Source organism: Vulpes vulpes, chromosome 3 (assembly GCF_048418805.1).
Source record: "Vulpes vulpes isolate BD-2025 chromosome 3, VulVul3, whole genome shotgun sequence".
Lineage (NCBI taxonomy): Eukaryota > Metazoa > Chordata > Mammalia > Carnivora > Canidae > Vulpes > Vulpes vulpes.
Genome location: NC_132782.1, coordinates 28390891 through 28407848, shown reverse-complemented (window position 1 = coordinate 28407848; position 16958 = coordinate 28390891).

Below are 16958 nucleotides of genomic sequence, written 5' to 3'. Positions count from 1 at the left end.
TATGCCCCAGTGGTATATTCAGCATCCCTTCATCATTTGATCTTCTCATCATTAGTCCCAACTAGCACCGGGTGTCGAAAGAATAGAGGGGAAAAAAGTGCTAATTGTACTTCTTGCTGTCATCAATCTGGGATAGTTGGCACTCAACGTATATTGTATTCCTAAGGGGATTTCTATCGTACCTGTTAATTAATCATCTTTAATTTATTACAATGGTTTTACACTGGATTCCTTCTCTTTCCAGACATTTAGTCAGCAACAAATCTAATAATAGCAAAAAACAAGAATCTGTTTCAATTTAGCACTCTTCGGGTTTCTTCTGACAGTGTATGAACTTTTATTTCCAAACAGTTATATGGACAAAGAGTTCTATCAATGGAAGAAAGTAATGACAATGATAGACGATGACAAGATTTGCATATACTTGAAAAAAAAATGGGTGATGCTTTAATCTTTCAAGAACTTTATAAGAGCTAAATCTCTCATTTGTGCTTTGGAAAATTAATCACCTTATAAGGTATGCATGATTGTTGGTTCCTGAAAATTAGGGCAATCATACGGACAAAACAAAATCACGGGCAATGTACTTAAAACAAAAACAAAAACATAGCATAGCGGAATGACTTATTTTCCTGCCCTTGGTGTAGCAGTCTGCCTATGGAATCAGAATTAATACATCAGTGTGTTACTTATTTATTCAAAAAATTCTTGGCATATGGACACAAAGCCCAAGTGGAAATCCATTTCAGTCACCTGGAGAGAAATATATGAGCTAATAGAATAATCTGTTAATTAAAAATTCTAAAATGTCAAGCAAAGCTATCTAGCTCTAAATTACATAGTTTCTCCGTTTGAACAACATTCTAAATGCAATGTGATTAGAAGCTCTCTTTCTTTTGTGTCTCAGTTGTTTCTGAGCACAATCAATTTGACAAGTATCCCAGGAGTTACCCCTCCAGCAGATGCTCTCTGTACTGTCTCAATCAGCTGTCCAGAGCTCCAGAAAATGAAGATAAAACAATTTCACACTTGTCCTTAAGAGTCTCAGACACAGTGTCTATTAAATTACTTTCAAATGCAGGAATTAGTTTCACAAAGCAGATGTTGTTCTAATGAAACTATAAGCATATAAACATATGAATAATGGCTTGGGGTTCCAAAGACTGTACAGTTGTTTTTTTTAAAAGGTCTTAAAATATCTATAACACTAGTTTTTTGGTAATTTTTCACTAACTTTGATAGTTTTTTTTCCTAAGCATAATATCGTAAAGAATACTAATCGATTGAACAAATTAGATAGCTCCAAGAAATAAGTTTCATTTCTTACTCTGAAACAATCCATTAAACAACCCATAATTTACTAAGGTAAATGCGGGGAAATTGCTACATTTTGCTGGAAATACTTTAATAGTCTCAAACATGCACTTTTTAATATTCTAACCTGTAGTCATACTGCTTTGGTTTTACTTTAGCAGACACAATAATGAGAATGAACTAAAAAGATGCCTTGAATTTTCTATAATCCTCATTTAATACATAGCAATAACTTACATTTTACAGAGGCAGTAGATTGGGAGGTGGGTAGAATAATTTTCAGAGAAAGTAGACTGGATTTGAAGTTTAAAGAAACAAAAATGTTTTTGTAATACAATGAAATCTTCAGCGATTTAAAAATGTTTTAGTAAAGGTGCACTTGACCTTAAATCCGCATTACTGATTAAAATTACATACTGGAAGATCCAGAATATTATCGGTAATTTGTAAATTTTTGGAGAAATAGCTTGCTTATTAACAGAAAATTAACCAATTGTTACCAGCCAGCCAAATCGAAGTACCCTTTCTCCATGCTCTCCTTCTCGTTCTTACTCTCATACCCAAGTCAATATTTCAGATAGCAAAAATATCTAAATAGATATGACGGAAACTTATAAGTTTCATTGGCCACGTAAATATGTAAATACGACATTTCCAGTAAAAAGTCCTGCTTGGCCACCAACGTTGTCTCTTTCTCTGATAAATATATTCTTCTCAAATTCAGAGCATAGCAGCTCAGAAAATCGATGGTGTTCCCTATATGTACACTTACATCATCAATCCAATCAGGGAAGGACAAAGTGTGAAGTATGATATTTTTTGCATTAAAAGTGTATATTGTCCTGATTTAAGATATTTTCAAAAATTTCCATCTGACATCTCTGAATCTATCAGCTATCCTTTTTTTCCCCCATAAAGGTAGCAATGATTAAATATGATATAAGAAAATGTAAAATAAACATAATATCTTCTGGGCTGCTGAAACAGTGATGTACTATATTACTTACTGTCTTTGTTTGCCTTCCCTCAGAGTAAAACCTGGAGATAAGGTTTCCAGCAAAATTAGTTTATTAGGAAGATGGTCCTAGGAGAAACCAGTAGAGGAGCAGGAAGTGTCACTAAGGAGTAGATTATCAAACCTGTACACCTGTACACCTGTAGGCGACCGGGACTAAATCCCACTCAGAGCCTCTGAGGGCCAGGATGCAGGCCCCCGAGTGAGTCTGCGTGAAGGGCTAGAGAGCTGGCCTACTTGCCACCGACACTCCTTCACCTTTGGCCGAGGGCTGGTTGGAAGGGGGCCAGTTACTCCCCTGGCCCTGCCAGCCTGACCTGTAAGTGGGGGAGAGAGAGTATCCTCTTCCCAGTTGAGAGAGCCCTCAGTTATGGCTTTTCTGATATGTCAGCTTGACTAGACTCCAGTCCCCACTTATTCCATCCAACATTCATCTTGGTACCGTTGTGGGATCTTGCAGATGTAATTAAAGTAAGTGCCCTTCCGTTGACTTTAAATAATAAAATATTGTCTGGGCTAATCAGGATTGGTCCTCATTAAATCTGTTGTAGGACTTTACATGTGGGCTTAAGGCTCCCCTGAGAGAGAGGAGAAATCGTGCGGGTGCACAAGAGCTTTGACCCTCGCTCATGTGCTCCAGGCGGCTGTGTGCTCTCCTTCCTGACCTTCCCTCCCCTCTGGATTTCAGACTTGCTTGGCCCACTCTTGTAATCGTGTAAGCTCACCGATGCTTGCAGTGAGAAATATATATATATATGTATGTATATCTACATAGATATATATAGAGAGAGACACTGATTCTGCTTCTGCTTCTCTGATTCAAACTTGACTGATACGTTCTCTGCCAAAGATGCAAAGATACAGTTGGTAGCGATTGAAAATTGAGCTGATGTGCATGGAAATGGTGTGTCAAGCTGACATATGTGAGGCACTGATACCTTCACAGCCCCTGTTAAATTCATTTCGTCTATGACTGAATCCCAAGGTGACCGCTAGTGACATTCTCTAAGAAAGCAGATCTACATTAGAAGATTCAGGCATGAACGCTATAGTAACCGTGCTGTTTTGGTCCTGAGGACGCAACTCATATTTACCATCTTCCCTCCTCCACGATCTACACTGGATATCCCTCATCTTTAAAGTGAGTCGCCAACCTCAGGAGCTTGCCTCATAGGGGGACCCAGATCTTTATCTCAGAGGAGGGTGCGACCTTGGTTATGGCGCCATTGTCATGCTGTTGTGGACTTGGCCCTAATGATTGCTCTAGAGGTAATACAATGGAAGTTGAGGTCAGAAATTGAGGAGGACAAGTCCTATGCCTCAGGTGTTACTTTTTCATGGTCTCTAATCAAAGGTACTTTGATGTCCTCTAGCAAGATCAAGAAAGCTACTTATGCCAGTCTAGAGACTTAGTAGAAATCTAGGGGTTCAAGATTCTCAAGTGCATCCACTGAGGTGCCCCTATTTCAGGGATCCCTTCTTTCCTATCAGTGTCATTACCTTTGCATTAAAAAAAAAACCACATTGGGTATATAAATGCAATTTTTCCTATGAATTTTGTGAGAAGAGGTCATCAAGAAAATGTGACTGCTGCTTGATCTGCAAACTGGGCCTGAGTAATGGGAGGCTCTTCACACCTTCCCCTATCCTTGGAATGCACACATTGCCCATCATTCCCACAGTGGGAGCTGTTTTAAAGGACACAGTCTTAAGAGAGCAATGTGTTGTTGAGACCATCTGGACTGAATGCATGACTGAACTCAGTTAAAGCTTCTACATAAACTTTTAAAAATCTGGCAGGTAGGTGAAGAGCTCCGTTGGTCTTGTCGCCACCCAAGACAAGCCTCAAATGTAAGTTCCCTTGCTTATTAAACCTGTCACCACATATGGAGAGGTGTCAGGGGGGGTAGGGTGGGGGGTGTAATTTCAGATTTCACTCAGGAAGTTCCCAAGTGTGGGAACCAACAAATTCTCACAATCAGGTTATAGGCCAGTGCTCCTCAGGGTCTGCCTTGTTGCTGGCTGTAGGAGATGAGACTTTTGCTGCTCCTTTCATGCTGTGCTCCGAATCCATAGATGGCTGACCAAATCCTGTTTGCTTCCTTGTTTGTTGGTTTGTTCATTTGTGGTTTCTTTCAGGGAATCCATAGAAGACAGTTAAAAAAAAAAAAACAAAAAACAAAAAACAAAAAACAAACAAAAAAAACAAAAACTAAAACTAAAACAAACTTCTGTCTTTCTTATACTGTAATTTCCCCTTGTAGCTCTCAAATGTTAGAGATTCTAAATACGACATCCTCTTCTACCCACCCTGTTTCAAACCACCATGCCGGAGAATATTATTATCTCCTTATTTTCACATAACAGGGTCTTTTGTTTTAATCTGACTGCAAAGTGAGCAAATTCCAGAACTCAATCCTGAGGCTTTGCTTCCCAGGACCACAAATGGTATCATCTGTCTTCTATAAGGTTTCCCCAGAAACAGAGCCTGAGACAAAAGGGTAAGTGCTGGTAGTCACACAATGAAATACCACAGAAATGTTGATAGAGAATAATACATGGATTCAAATGAGGAGATAGAATTGATACAGAAAGGCCAAAAATTCAGCAAAGAGCACATTGTCAACCAAGTGACAGTATTTCGGAAGTGGGATAGACAAATACTTCAGCATCCTACCGGGTGAGTAATGGAGCTGCCGATAGGGCTTCCGTCACTCACCGGTTGGGCTAATGGGGAAGCATCTCTATTCTCCCCAATTTCAGGCCCATAATTCACGGATATAGTACTTCCTCCTTTGACAAGAGAAAGCCCTTATGCATAGAGGCACAGGTGCTGACAACTAGTAGACAAGCAGGCCCTCAAAATTCAAAATAAAATTAAGCTAAGTAAGTAGGAGATACGGCTGGGCCCCAGCATCTATCATGCTTACCTTGCAATACGATGTTGTATATTCAGCATAATGTCTGTCAGTCTTTGATTACTTGGAAAGGTAAAGCACATATTGCAATGATCATTAACAAACAGTAACGACTTTTGGGAGAGTCACTGGGAACCATTACGGTGGGTGAGGCAGCACCAGGAATGATGACGGCATTTGATGGCATTTAAAGCACTGACATTAAATAAAAATAAAAGAAACTGAAGGGGCACAAAGAGAAACATTACATTTTCTTTTTCTTTTTCTTTTTCTTTTTTTTTTAAAGATTCTATTTATTTATTCGTGAGAGACACAGAGAGGCAGAGACACAGCCAGAGGGAGAAGCAGGCTCCATGCAGGGAGGCCAATGTGGGACTCCCTGATCCCGGGATCAGGCCCTGAGCCAAAGGCAGATGCTCAACTGCTGAGTCACCCAGGCATCCCCACATTACAGTTTCAACACAGTATCATTATGAATATGGGACAGGAAAGACTTTTTTAAAAGTTACTATAAACTATCGGATTAGCATATGGGTGATTCTCATTCAACTGGGCCATCACCACATTAATATTATCTTTAAAAGTCATTTTGTTTCAGATTCATAAAGGCATTTTCATGTCCAAAAATATAAAATATATAATTATTTTTAAAATTAAAAATTAAAATTATATTTTAAATTAAAAGTTAAAATTAAAATTATATTTAAAAATATAAAATATATAATTATTTTTAATATAGCTGTCCTTCCTGGCACCATATAGGATTGATCCTAGGATATCCCTGGGCAAGTGTTTTTGTATGGCTCCTGTTGTCTGAACAATTCTTACAAGAATGTATTATAAGATTTATGCACCCGTGTGACATAGAATGTTTTTTTGATGAAGATTTAGAACAGCAGATAAAGATGGTTAAGTATTTACTTATTGTCCTGTTGATTCTTGTGGAGATTTGTTGTAACATGTAGGAATTATCTGTCCAGATCCAGGAAACAACTCTTCATGTTCTTTATTGTTAAATGTGTATATGTCCCATAATGAACAAAGGGGTACCAATGCGGTTATTACTTACAATGTCATGGCACTTGGGAACTTTTGAAATTAGAATATAGATCTCCTTGCCTCTTCAGTGCCTTTTAGCATTTATTTCATTCTGATTCTGATTATGTCATTACTCAAGATGCTGCATCACCCATCAGGAATCCTTCTTTCAAAGTAGTTACTGTGCCATCTTAGTGATGACCACAGATGGATATCTTACCAAAAGTATGCAGGAGAACATGAATGAAAATGTCCAGTTAAATTTACCATTTAGAATTTTATAGGGTTGGTGTAGAACAACACCTCTTCCAACCATGTTTTCTCTTTAATTCTTTAGGCCATAATTACTTCATTTCTGGAATGTGATGTCGTTTAGTGATGACTACACTCCAGCTTTCCACACACTTTCAGGAAGCGTAGGTAAGTTGCTGTGGACAGAGTACATAGAGTGGTTCCATTTAGGAAGGAATGCCCACCATCCTCCAGCAAGGCTTAAGACTGACTAGAGAGAAAACAATGTCATCATATCTATCAAAGTCAAGAGAAGCTATTGATTTAAAGAGACTTTGGGCTTTGTGGTGTGTCTCAAAGAGAGACCAGGGCCCATTTGATGAGGCCTTTATATGCCTATTGATAGTCACTGTATGTGGATAGGGGGAGAATGGGTGTGAACTTGGTGAAAGTATCTTTCTTTGGCTGAGGCCATCTTTGAAAGGAGGTGTCAGAAGGAGCTAGTGGCTAGCAGAAGTCCCATCAGCTGGGTTATTTAGGGAGTATTTCATTCATGGGGGAATATGGACAGTCCATCACAACATGCCCAACAGGCCTTTTTTTTCTAAATGAATTTTTAGCTACTAGTTATAGATATATGGTGAATAAATTTGATTTTATTTTTGATAATATATGCAGCATATCTACTAATCTAGCTGATTAAATCAAATAAATGTGGAAACTGATCCAATAACTATGAGTTACTTATTTTATATTGAAGCAATATATTTTTTCTTTGAAAAACATCCAACATCTTCATAATATATTTATTTTTATGCATAGAACTTTATTTTGCTGGTTCTATGTTCATGATTATGATTATCTACAATCTACCCAATATTATGGTTATGCTAATATTTAAATTACTTACAATATTTCTTATTAATATTCTCTGAAAATGTATTGTGAAATAGCATGGTTATCTGTCTCTTAATATTTGTTGGAACTAACAAAATGGTAAATGTTTTATTTTATTTTTCTTGTGGCAATATTTGTACTGGTTTTTTTAGTGATTCTACAAAAGTTCAAGTTATCTATCATTTTATGAGAAATTTTATACCTCACCTGACCTAAAACATATAATGTCATACACCTGATGGTACTTTTTTTTTTAAACTTTGAAATCTCTTCTGCATATTTACTAATGCCTTTTTCATGGCCACATGGGCACCAGGCAATCAGAAGGGATGATGGCTATCAAAAACCAGTACAGATACAATAATGAATATTCAATTAAATGATTCCCACTGTAACATGACTACATTAATTTCCATTTCCCTTTATCTTTTATTCTATTACTGACTCACCACTTAAGTTTTGGCCACTGTAAATTTAACCTCTTTTGTTTGTAGAAATAGCTTTTTGCTTTTCCTAAGTTGACAAGTGTGCCTGAAAAGGTACCTTGAATGAATGCTTATTAGATTATTTTATATGTTGAAAATTACATCTCAAATGATGCTATGAGATTGAATCTATCCTGTTATTTAAAAAAAGCAGAAGTTGTGTTTTCTACTCCCAGAAATAGCATTTCTGGTATGCAAGACCTAATTACAATTAAATGATGTCCTTTTCTGGTCTTCAAATTTTTTTAAGTTGGTGAAATTATTTGGTGTCCCAAAAAAGATCTAACAGGTATGTTAGATGCTTAGATATATTAAGCATATTTATATAGTCAATGGATTGAAAACCAAAAAATAAAAAGTTCTATGAAGCATGAGGTCCTGGTCTAATGTCTTTATGATAATATGTATCTGTGGGTATGCTTGTCTGGCACATCTAAAAATGAGATTATATTTCTGCAATACAAATTAATTATGCTTTCATTGCATCCAACATATGAAACTAAAGTTATGTGATGCTTATATATGGTATGAATATGAATAATAATTTATGTCATAGTAATATTCTTAAAGAAGCATAAGACAGTCTGTAATAAAAATACTATCATGTGAAATCTTTGTGTTTTAATGTATTTTATTATATCTAGTTTTTAGAAAATTACTGATTAGTGGCTCATGTTTGTAGTAACTTCATTAAATAAGAAGACTCTTGACAGACTATCCCTGACCTGCCAGGGAAGATTGCTTTTAGCTGTAATTTTTCAAAACCTTATAACCGTAGCTGAAGATCTTTCAAGTTAAAGAGAGAGAAGACAGAAGCACCTGGGTGGCTCAGTTGGTTGAGCATCCAGCTTCTGATTTCAGCTCAGGTCATGATCTCAGTTTCCTGAGACTGAGCCCCAGGTGGGCTCGCACTCAGCAGGGAGTCTGTGCCTCTCCCTCTGCCTCTGCCCATTCCCATCCCCATTCCCCTGCTTGAGTGCACATGAGCTCTCTCTCTTTCTCTTAAAAAAAAAAAAAAATTTATATACAAATGTATATTATAAATTTATATTACAAATATATAAATATAAATATATATTATATTATATATTATAAATATATAAAATATATAATCATACATAATATAATATATTTATATTTATACATGTAATATAAATTTATAATATATATTTACATATTAATGTAAATTATATATTTTTATATGTATTTATATATTTTTATAAATATATATTTTATATATACTTATATTATATATTATATATATATATATATTTTTTTTTTTTTTAGAGAGAGAGAGAGAGAATAGGCCAAAATAGCAGATGCAGTTTGTTTTACTCAATGTGGACTACCTGGTTCAGAGTAAGGGGTGGTCTAAGTTTGGAAATAAAAACAAATAGATAAACAAGGATATATATTAAACTCACCACAAATCTAGTTCTTAGAAGTTTACTAAATAATTAGTTTTGATTCCTTTCAACTTCACTCTATAAATGTCTTATTTCTATGAAATAACTCTTTGTTTTTGTTGCACTTACAGAATTTTTTTTAAGTTTTCTCTCACATATCATATTTTCTTTGAGTTAATTCATGAACAGTTTAAATAAGTCGGCACATTTCTTAATCCTCTCAAGATGTCATATAACTGAGATGCTTAGTGAATGATGATTTTCTTAGAAAGCATAAGATAGAATGATTTAGATTATCAAATTCTATGCTATTACTTAATATAGCTATGTGAAAATGAGCATCAAAATGCTGAATCTTCTGAGGCAGTAATACTCAGAAACAATGTATAAATCCATTAGACTTATAGCTCTAAAATGTAGAAAAAAGTGTAGAAAAATTCACTGAAGCAAATTTAACCAAACAGCAAATATAAATAAGTGTAGATAAAAAGTAGTGCCCAACTAACAGATACTGCCATGTTGCTATACCTAATTATTTTAAAGTAAATATTATCAGATAATAATTCAAATGAAAAAACAAATTAGTTTAAATATATATTAAAAGTGAATTTCATACTCCATGTTGAATATAAAAGTACTTTTTGATTATTTATACATGCATAAATTTAAAAATTCTAACACTATGGGAAAAATACAAAGATATTTTTAAAAAGCACCTAGAATAAAAAAAAATCAAGTTTTAAGTGACATATCTATAGAGAAATACATGTTTAAAGTGTTCTAAAAAATAAACTTAGGTTATTATAAAACAAGGAATTGGTAGAACTAATAAATATAGTAATAAATAGATACTTTGAGAAGAATAAGCTCAAAGTACTTTTTTTTAAGCTCCCAGTTCTTACATAGCTTGTTGTAGTGGTATGACTCAATTTTGACCAGCAAATAAACAAAATAATGTTAATAGGAATTAAAACAAAATTGAAACTCAAGTGACTGAACCAAGATTTGGAATTATCTTATCCTTGTAATTGTAAAATACAATTAATTATTTGTAAGCATGAAAGAATTCTGAAATGTTGTGACTCATTCTGTCTGGAAACAAATATGAACATTAAAATTCCCAGAAAAAGTAAGAGTGGCCTTCGTATCTGCAGCAAAAATATTATGAAAAATTAGATATTATGAAAATATTAGCTACCAAAATATTATAATACTTGTGAATGAAGATTGGGTAATATTTTCACATATGATAAAAAATGTAATAACAAAAGTTTAGAATTAGGCTTTTGTAGCAATTTGATGACTACTATTTTTTTTAAACCAAATCTAGTTTGTCCTGAAGTACAAATAACAGGTTTTAATGACATCTAGTCAACATGTGATCAAGTAAATACATGATTGGCTTTTCAGAAGCACTCAATTCTTCTCTTTTATCATCCTCTACTCCTCGTAAATTGCTTCTGCTCTAATTCATCCCTAGTGAAGATCAAAGGCAAAGCGTCTCCATTTTAAAGTAGCAAGTGAAGAAGCCATAACCTTGATTCATTTAACTCAAGCCCATGGGTTGAACCAATTTCTTAAAAAGTAGAAATCTTGAATTTGTTACAGAGTCAGCAAATATGAATAAGGTGACGTTTCTTAGGTCTCTTCCCGCTTTGTGTTCAGGGTAAAAAGGCTTTGGCTCAGGTGAGCCATCCCCCCTCCTCAGATTCTGTGTCATCCAGGTGGCCAGAGCCGTGTGGCTGCCACCTATATACTGGTTGAGAATTGTGGCTGAAATAGAAGTTATCCATTTGGAGGCATTAAAACTACGTCGCTCACTCATTCTTCCTTTAGGTCTCTGATTCCATTGCTTTTTTATGAAAATAAACATACTTTCATTTCATTGAATGAGAAATTTCAAGTTTACCTTTAGACTCAAGAATCTTTAAATGGGGGAGGCACCTGGGTGGTTTAGCGGTTGAGCGGCTGCCTGGCTCAGGTCATGACCCCGAGGTCCTGGGATCCAGTCCCATATAGGGCTCCCACAGGGAGCCTGCTTCTCCCTCTGCCTGTGTCTCTCATGAATAAATAAATAAAATCTTTTAAAAAAATCTATTAATGGGGATTTGTAGTGCTTTTATCTTTAGGATATTTAAAGTGATTCAGTTAACTAATTTAAGTAAGATTTTCCTCAAGTGGCCCAGAGAAGTTTATAGAGTTCTGGAATTGAATTATGAGACCAAGAACAAACCAGTAATAAGGGATTTTGTGGCTTGTTTCAGCATTGCCCCCTATACTTATGCTTTCATTGAAGACATTGAAAAAGGAAGGTGTGGATGACTGGAATCATATGACAATGTATCTTGAATTCTTCCAAATATTTGGGAATAACTGTATAAATATTTTATTGGAACACAGTATGTAATATTCATGGGGAAAAAGTGGTATTATAGTGATTTGGTAAAATAGATATTATTTCTTTGATACTCTTTAACTTAGCATTGATTTTCAGATACTGAGCATTTACTATATTTCAGGAATTATAATAAGACAAATACTGTTCTTATAGATCACAATTATGAGGGTGAGTTATAAGTAAAATAGAGTATGATAAATGTTTACACTTACCTCTATTATCAGTACTTCATTTTCACAGTGATGACTCAACCCTGAAAAATTACACAGGATATTCTTACCCATAGAAAGATCATATAATCTTGAACATAATTTTAATAATCGGATTATTTTATGTAAAGGGATGATTACTTAAATACCTTTATTCCATATAAAAGAGTTTTAATAACTCTATTCTCCAGAATGCCACCATGAACTGGGTTTGGAGGTTAATAAAAGAGTCAAGTAAAGAAAAAAAAAAAAAAAAGCAAAAATATTGAAGAAGTACCAGTGAGGCTCTGACCAAGGACGAGCATAAGGGGGAAAAAGAACCTCTTTTGATGCAGTAACTAAAACTTTAGCTGAACATTTCAGTAAATGTTTTGATGAGACAAGACATCATTCTAAATGATTTGTTTTCTTTTTTCATTGACTGATATATAATCTTCTTAATTTGAAATTAATATTGTTTCATTAAAGCTCTTAATATTATATTATTTAAAATAAAACAGACGTGGTTTTTAACACAATGACATACTTTTTAAAGAAGTTTCACTTGAAACAAAGACTTTACATTTTTTTTTTCTTTCTCTCTTTCTCAGCAGCAATAGTGGGGACAAAAGATCCTATCTTTTATATTAAAAAAAAAATTATCCCAGCCATAGCATACAATGTTTGTAACCACATGTCTGGCATAGAGTCCAGAGATCCTCCAGAGTCTGTGAGCACCAGTGAGTACATAGTGATTGAAAACAATCAGGTTAGGCCAAAAGATGTTGGGTAGTGCGAGGAACCGAAAAAGACTTTCTCTGTCTCATTTTCCCTGTATCTGAGATAAAGAACTTAAATAGCATGTTTCCTAGAGAATATAGTGGTGGATTTCTACTGTAAGGTAGGCAGGCTATGATTTCTGTTTTTTCTTTTCTTTTCTTTTCTTTTTTTTTTTTTTTTTTTGCTATCACATCTGTTTGATATAGATTAGTGAATTCCCAACTATTGATCATTGCATCATATAATTCAAACTACAAATTTGCCCACCTTCTTAGCACAGTTTGTGATTCCTATTTCTTCGTGCAGTCTGAAGCCAAGCATACGACTGAAAAACAGTCATTTGAGCAGAGAAATGCTACTGAAAATAATTATTACTATGAGATTGGAGTAACGGAAAATTGGCTAAGAGAAAATAAACTAGAGAATATCATAGGAATGGTGGGGAACGAGTGCCCAAGTAAGGAGAGATTTAACACAGATGAACTTTCCCCAAGAATGGGATTTACATTAGAAAGAATATGGGTTCAGCCCCTGGATATCACATATCTATCTCTACGTATATCCATCTATGCATATTTATCAGGGTTTTCTTTTTTTTAAAGATTTTATTTATTTATTCTTGAGAGAGAGAGAGGCAGAGACACAGGCAGAGGGAGAAACAGGCTCCATGCAGGGAGCCCAGTGCAGGACTCAACCCTGGAACCCCAGGATCACACCCTGGGCTGAAGGGGATGCTAAACCACTGAGCCACCTGGGCTGCCCTTATAATGGTTTTTAAAGCAAGATAAATTATATGATCTAATAACAGAAATAACTTTTTTACTTCCATGGTTGGACTCAGAGTTTATTCAAAATTAGAATTTTTGTGAGGCACCTGGGAGGCTCAATTGGTTTAGCATCCAACTCTTGATTTTTGGCTCAGGTCAGGATTTCAGGGCTTGTGAGATCAAGGTGTCCCCCCCCCCCCAAGGGCTCCACACTCAGCGGGGAGTCTGCTTGTGATTCTTACCCTCTGCCCCTCCTTCCACTCACAGGTGTGCATACTCTCTCTCTCTCTCTGTCTCTTTCTAAAATAAGTAGATAAATCTTAGATTTTTTTTATTCTAGGATTTTGTATGTTTATGCTTCCCTTCACAGCAAAATTTTTAAGAGAAGTAAATGATATGATTAAAAGTAAAATTAAAAAGATGGCATGAAATCCATAATTTTATGATGTTATTTAGAAAAACATAAAGGCAATCCAACAGATCCTGTGATTATGGTCTACAAGAACCAGACATTACAGAAGATATTCTTCTGTGTGAAACAAGAGAAGAATAACTCGGACGATTGATTTTCCTGATTGATTTGTTTAGTAATACTGAAGTACTGGAAAAAGAAAGAGAGAAAGGTGAAATGTGGCATCTTTTAAAATAAGGAAAATATTGGGCTAATCAAATGAGAATTCATCTCAAAATTCTTGTTGCAAAAATTTTAGTTCACCAAAAATCATCATTAAATGCTATCTATTACTTCTAATTGCTATGAAAATAGGAATGGGTTTAGGTAAAATTAAAATAAAAACTAACACATGAAATATTTAATTAAAGAAAATGTTAATATTTTTGATTCAGTATTTATGTATATTAAAAGATTTAGAGACGTCTAACTTTTGCTTCCTCCATGTGCATATCTGAGACATTAAAATAAGTCTTTTATTTTGATAAATGAGCAATTGCTTATTGCCACAGGGTGTCAAGATCATTTGTCCCACATAATTTCATTCCCACATTGCTCATCTTCCCCATCATCCCCATCCACTCATTTTTGTGCTATAAATCAGTTTGTAATATGTAGATGAGATTAAATATTACTCTTAGTATCTCCTAAAAACAATCAATATCAGAGTTTACAATTATAAGCAAGGGTATCATATTCTGAAATTTAAGGATTTTGTATATGTTTGAACAAAAACAAGAAAAAATTCTTAGTGACTAATGTAATGATTTACTTAAAGGTAGGCATCTTTGACCTTAAGGAAAACTGTAACTTACTCAGAAAATAAATATTTAAGAGGCTGTAGAAAGGGAAAAACTGATAAAAATTTATCATAATGCATTAATAAATCAAATTTGCCTTAGCTGACGTCTTGGGTCTATGAGCAGACAAGGTACCCAATGTACCTGATTAAAAAGAGCTTATACCCTCTGACTGTCAGCTCACCCTCACTTTGACTGTAATGGTGATAAAGATGAATATTCTAAATCACAAATTGTTTCATTTAATTTATAAATTAAAAAGTAACTTAAAAATAGAGATTAATTAATCTTGCAATTTGTGACTTGTTTGGTAACAGATATATTAGGAGTGGCACTATTTGCAAATTACCCAACGGACATGCTATAGAAATGGTTTCACTATACCTCCTCTCCATCAAGGCAGAAGAATCATGAATATATATGTTGTTATTTGTCCTTACATTCAGATTTAAATCTGCTAGTTAATAAGTGTGGGTTTTTTAACTCCTCATTTATACCTGAACATCACCATTTTCAGGATGACTATCCCTGACTGGACATGTAAAAACATTACTACCATCATAGAAATGTTCAAAATTTTCTCTTTAGAAAGAGTTATCATTCTAGAAGAGAAATTATAACAATCTCATTTTTTTCTCCTCTTCACACTGATAATTAAAATGAGCATAATTAGATTATCCAAACATTTAAATAACATGGAGATAAGTGCCACATAAATAGATCTTTGATTAAAATGATCAAAATGAGCATGTCTGCCTACAGTATATTCTACATACATATCGAAATGACGTTTGTGACCATGATTGCTCCAGCAAGCCCCAAAGTAATTAATGTAGCTGCAAGGAAAATCATTAATCTTGCCATATCATTCTTCCTCATTTTAGAAACTTTAAACTTGCACACTATACTAATCTGGTATCCAGCTGTCAGAAAACACATATTTGTCCCCTAGGATTTTAAGTGCATTCCATATGTTTATTCGAGTAGAGTATTTAAGAATATTTTGATTTTTTCCTCAGTTTATTGTAAATTTATTTACTCAATATTCTAGTTTGTCACAAAAATTTGGGTGACAAGAATTTTTTAGGCTGCATGGGAGACATTAAAATACTATGAGGAATTACTTCTGTACTTCCTCTCATGAAGCCAAGACCTAGAGAAAAGAAAAAGAAAAAGAAAAATATATTTAATAATTATGTGCTAAGTTGTATGGTCCATAATGTTAATGTCATAAAAGTGCAGAGAGGCACCAATACTGATGAGAACGAGAGTAGCTGATAAAACTTTGAAGCTGTAAGTCTTTGGAGGGGAAAGAAAATAGAGAAAAATATTCTGATTGTGGAAACATAAAGAAGAAGCTGATTTAGTGGTAGTTAAACATAAAGCAAATAAATGTGGGTTAGGTGTTGGTAGGAATTAATCGTGACTTTTTAAGCCATTAATTGCATGATGAAGGTACAATTTTAAGATTCAAAATGTGACCCTGGAACATAGGATGAGAGGTAGGCAGGACAGATGCAAAATTCCCTTTCTATGTGTGTCATTCCTGAGAGCAGTTCTGTAGTGGATCGGTCAAGGTCAATTCCAAATCTACAGGCTGGTTGGTTGGAATATATTGATTGAATATTTGAATGAATCGATGAGTGAGAGAATGTGTCTGAAGAAAATATGAGGATAATTCTACTTCTGCCGAGCTTGTAGCTAACTGAAAAAAAAAAAGGGTCATCCCCACCCTAATAATGAGAAATAAGCCAGGAAAAAAAAAATGTAGGTTTTCTTAAAACGGTAAGAAAGTTGAGCTGGCAAGGAAAAACGTAGTTAAATTAAGGAAGGATAGCTCCTTCTCTCAAGAAGAAACTGCATGCCTATAGTTCCTCAGTTATGGCAGAGCAAGGAAGACAGGGCCAACATATAAGCAAGCAGGATCAAATGAGCTAAAATATTAACCCATACCTGCAAGGGCAAGGGTAGGCTATGTTGACAGTATGGAGCCCATGGGAATGAGACACAAGGGGAGTGCACCCCCATCCATGGCCTCTTTCTCTCAGAATCGCATGATATCTTCCTGAGAGAACTGAGGACAAGATTGGAACCAGCAAGAGCTACCCTCAGTGTCGTAAGCATGGGGTAAAGGATTAGGCCCCTTGTAGAGAAAAGGGACTGTCTCTGAAAAGCATTGTATGTCAAAGGGAAGGATAGGAAACAGGGATACCCCCAGAGCAAAGGGAAGGACATAGAAGCAAGATCTCTACCAATGGGGAAGGTGAGAA